Here is a 5,145-nt window from a genome sequence, read left to right as displayed (position 1 = left end):
GAGGGAGCGCTGTGCGCGGGCTGCGCAGGGCGGCATCGGGTGCTTGGTAGGAGAGAGAACGAAAGGAGGAAATGCCCTACCTACAGGGCACAGCTGCGGCAGTAGCAGGGTGTGCCCGAGGTGCACAGGGCCTTCTAAGAGAGGTTATTTGTCTTTGCGTATTGTTTTACGCTGGAGGTGCTGCAAGGAGGTAGTTGAAGATTGGCTCTCCAGAGCTCCTTCAGCGCTCGCCCTCAGAACTGAGCGTAGCTTAGTTAGTTTCCGGATAAATGCCAAAACAAGTCCAAGCAGTGCGTTTCACACACTTTCCCATTCAGAGGCATTGCCTCTAGCTTTGAATGGCGCTTGTCATCTTAAACTAGCGTAGAGAGTTCAGGAGAAAGGGTATTCTGCGACAATTTCGTATAGAAAGTAGCATAGTTAAGCACATATATTTAAAATGTCTCCTTACCGGAGTAATGGCATCAGAAAAAGCAGTGTTATAAAAATTTACTATTAAAGTAACCCACCACATCAAGGTTTCTTCAGTCTTGGTTATCCTTTCATTAGTACCAGTACCTATTTTAGTATGACGACCTAACCTTAACAGGAGCGGGCACTTACTCCTTTAAAGATATCTTCATCCTATATAAAGGAGTAAGACAGTTGATGAGGTTTTACTGAATTGCTGGAAATTTAGTATTAGCTGTTACTTTAATTTCTTTATTTTATCCTGATGTTTCTAAATAAAAATATAACATCATCCATGCAAAAGTTTCCAAACCTGTTCGATTAACTAAACATAATTTTCCTACTGCATAGAGAAATTCCCAACAGATCTAGAAATGCTCACTGCTATCATGTACAAGGATTGAAACAAGTTTTTAGATCATTTCTATATCTTTGAGTAGGTAGATGTCTACACAGAAAGTAAAACTCACTAAAAATCCCACAAAACATCAGCTATTCTTTGCACTGAGGCCAAAGCCAAGAATTTCTCATCTTCCTTTTGTCAATAAAGTAAACCACACGATTTAACTTTATATTTAAAATAAAATTCTTCTGTAGTTTGTCCTCTTGCCTCTGTTACTCTCAGGTGACAGTACTCAGAGACTGTCAATGGTACTAAATATGTCTCTTAGTTTCAGAGGTTTTGTAGTTTACACAGGAGCTGCCCTACCACATTTGAAGAATTCCTTAATTAGTTTGATTGTCATTCATTTCACATCTAACTGTTACTCATGGGGGCTGATTGTCTTGCAGTTCATTTGGTTGCACAGCCACAGGCAGATCAGATTTGAATTCAACAGTTTCAGTTCATGATCACCCTCCCCTATGTGTAATCAACGGTACAGAATGTAATAATCTTATAATACTGTGCTTACTGCACTGAAATAAAAGACAAACCAGTAACTGAGGGAGATGCACATTTTACTAAGATTCACTGTTGCAGATGAAAATGATACACAAGTTTGAGGGCTTAGATGAAATTGTAATTTTGATTTCAGGCAAACAGTTTCCTGTTAGTGAAGTGTTTTCAGGTTGTCTAGTAAAATATTGCTCCCTGGTTTGGGTCACCCATTTCCTTAGGTGAAAACATAGCATTTGAAACACTCATATCTGTCCTGGCTCATGTAGTTTCATAGTCAGATGAACTTTCACATTATGTAGCAGATGCAGTATTGGTCATTTATGCAGATGGCTAACATGCTTTTCTTTTTGCTAGCAATGTTTGCAAACATGTACTCTCCTCTTTGTAAGCCAAGTGAACAACAGCGTGTGTCTATTAAAAAAAAAAACAAACAAAAATGGTGAGAAAGGCTTTTAGCTTTTATATATTTATGTGGTTGGAATGTCAGTTTCACTTCATTATCCTTTTTTTGTTGTTGTTGTGGGTTTGTTGAAAGTTTTATTGTTCGATTCTTATACAGCATTTGTTTGTGAAGTGAATCTTAAAGTAGGTATATATTGCTGGTAAAACTGTCCAAAGTATTTTTTAGTATTGTACAAAGTTTAAGATGCAAATATGAAATTGATCTTGAACTCTAGTCTCCAGAATAGTAATGTTAATGGAGCCACTTCACTGAACTAAATATACTTGCTATAAAACTCTGAGATTGCACAAACAAATGGACTCATTATTAATTACATGTTAGTACTGTCCTAGTTTTGAACATGGAGTTGTCTTGGCCATATTTGCATTTCATACTTTAAAAAGGACGCAGACTGCAATTTTGATAAGTCCAGAGTGCTACACAGCAAATCATTCATGTGAGCTTCAGGCCAAAATGCTGTTTAACATTCAATTCTATTGTTTGGGTTGTAGAAATGTGGTATATTTAAACATGGACAAGTGTTACTGGAGACACTTGCCAATTGTGCAAGCAACTGCAGCTTCTGCTATCTTCATTTGGAAACAATTGTTTTCATCTCTGAATTTGATTGAAATTGCTGAGCTTTGCTGAACAGAGACAGGATAATATACTAAGGTCTGGTAACATTTTGGCAATTCTTGCATGAAGTGCAGGGTGCATGAAAACCTTTTACTTAATTAATTGAAAAATACATAGAGCCAATACACTGATTACTTGTAGTATGATTATGCTATGATATTTGCTTTATTTCAGTAATTGTTATAACTCTTAATAGATATACACAGACATATACATCTGTATACTTGTATACAAACACACTCCAGAAACAACAAATCCTTTTCCACTACAGACTGTGCCAGTCAAGTGTCTTGTGCCCCAGAACTCTGGCAGTCTCTGCAGGACACGGTTGCAGGGGTTTGAGAAAGCTTTCTGTCTGCCTTTTCCCGTGGCGGTTACAGAATGCATGCAGACACATCAGCTGCTTCAATTTGCACTCTCCTACATTTTAATAATTGATAAAGGAGTGCTTGAAGTAAGACACCAGTCTGTCCATAAGCTAGTTTGAAATGAAAGGATACATACGTATATACCAGCCTGGTACAGGTTTAGTAATCTCCAGCAAATATTTTGGAAATAGCACCAAACTCTTGTGACTGTGTCCATTCCACTCCATCTGTCAGAAACCTTAGATCAATTTTCCGTGACTGCTGTTCCTCAGGGGCTATGTCTGAGAGCTGCAATGCAGGAAATGAGAGAGATCAAACAATTTTTAGCAGCTAGCTCAATTAGAAATACTAGAAAACTTTGTAAATTTTCCTTTGTATATTTCGGGTTCATTCAGGGTGACACAGTTGCTTCTTTCTACAAATTGTATCTCTATTTAAAATGTTTATTTTTTACAATATTTTATATTTGTACCAGATAGGTAATATGGAAAATAATCCTGCATTTTGGATTGCTATAAATAGGAGTAGTTTCCTATACACATCTTTTCTCTTTTTGTTTTGCTCTTCTTTGTATGTTAATTAAATCTCAACCTATTAGATTTTATTTTATTCCATAACCTGCTATGTCTATTATCTGAATTTTCAAAATTTTATTTTCTTGAACCCTTCTGACAAAAATTAAAGAAAGAAGTGTGCATTAGGGATGATACTCGGACTAACCAAACAATAAAACCACTAGCAGTGAGGAGAAAATAGCTTGCTGAGATGCCATTATAACAGAGCTGGCTCTGTAACTTGTTCCAAAGAATTCCACATTTATTGTCTAGGTCTTAGGATAGGAGGAATTCTGTTACTGGCAAAATTATGCCGTGGACAGAGTGTAAAGGTGACATGTTGAAATGCCATCGTATTAAAGGAACTTATTTGAAATAAGGAATCATATGCTGAACAGCCTGAGCTGTTTGATTTACAAAAGACTCTAGGGTAAATTTAGGGCTTTCTTAAAAGCAATATTCTTTGTTTATACTATAAATTTTTTGTTAGCAAGCATACATTTTCTTTAAATGTAGATTAAATAGAAAGGAGTTTATGTATTGCTAGCGGAAAAAGAATGTGATTTACAGTGGAAAGCTCCAGGTAAAATGGAGTTTAATATGGTATATTTGAGATGCCAGTGCACGAAGAGTCAGCTGTTCTGAAATTTGTGCAATAAAATCATCACAGCAGGGGAAAAGGTGGGAAAAATGGCACGATTTTTAGAATGATTTTTAATTGAGATTCACTTGTCTACACAGGAATGAAGAAACCCCTTGAGATGCAGATGAAAGAAGAAAAATGGAGGATGTAGCAGGTTAGATCTCCTATTCTTGAAATCAAAATTGTAAAAAATAATATATAATTATGCTTGATCTTAAGTGTTCATTCTTTGTTACCAGGATTTTCAAAACAGTAATTAGAAGTACTTGTACAACTAACTAAACATTTAGTATTATTTGGTCCATTTTATTAAGGAGAGAAAACTGCAGGTGGATTTCATGCTCGTCTACGTATCTGAGCAAGAGAGCAGAGCATGGAAATAAATCATGTTCTTCCCCTGACTGCAATGCAGATCTGGCTCTGGGAGGGGTTTCCATTTCCGCACGGCTCAAACACATGGTCAGTGCTCAGCCAATCGGGAGCAGCACATCTGGCACTGGGTTTGCGTGGCTCAGAATGCCTCTGACTGCTAAGCAGCAAAACCTCTCACTTCTTTTTTCCCCTTCTTTTTCCTCTCCTAAATTGAATTTGCACACATTCTGCAGACGGTGATTTATGTCAAACAAAGTTATAACTGTTTATCTGATACACACTGTAGCTACCCTAACAGCTAGTTTGCCAACATCTGTCACAGACAGAATTAAAAAAAAAAAAACAAAAACAAACAAACCAACAAAACCACGGCTACATAGATGATCCTTTTCCTTTTCCTGTACTTACTCTCCATGCTATGCTCTAAGCTGCTCGGATCAGGCTTTTTGATAACATGGTATGCTTTAGTCTGTTTGTAAATTGTTCTTCACTTTTAAGTATCACACTCCCTTGCAAGTCAGATATTTCAAAACGCATTGAATTGATTTTTATGTATAATTATTTTCTGGTCTGTTGCTGCTGAAAAACAGATTATACTTTTATTAAAAATTATTTGAGATTTTTGGATTACTGTGATATAAAGAAATCTGAACAGTTCTTTATATATAGAGTGAAACATATGTGAGTAAGGTTATGCCTTTCAAAAGATGTCAAAATAAATCTAAAATTCCAGAGGGTACTACCACATGTGCTAATGTTTGCATTTGCAGCAGGAA

Source organism: Geospiza fortis, unplaced genomic scaffold (assembly GCF_000277835.1).
Source record: "Geospiza fortis unplaced genomic scaffold, GeoFor_1.0 scaffold112, whole genome shotgun sequence".
NCBI lineage: Eukaryota > Metazoa > Chordata > Aves > Passeriformes > Thraupidae > Geospiza > Geospiza fortis.
Note: the sequence above shows the minus strand (reverse complement) of the source record.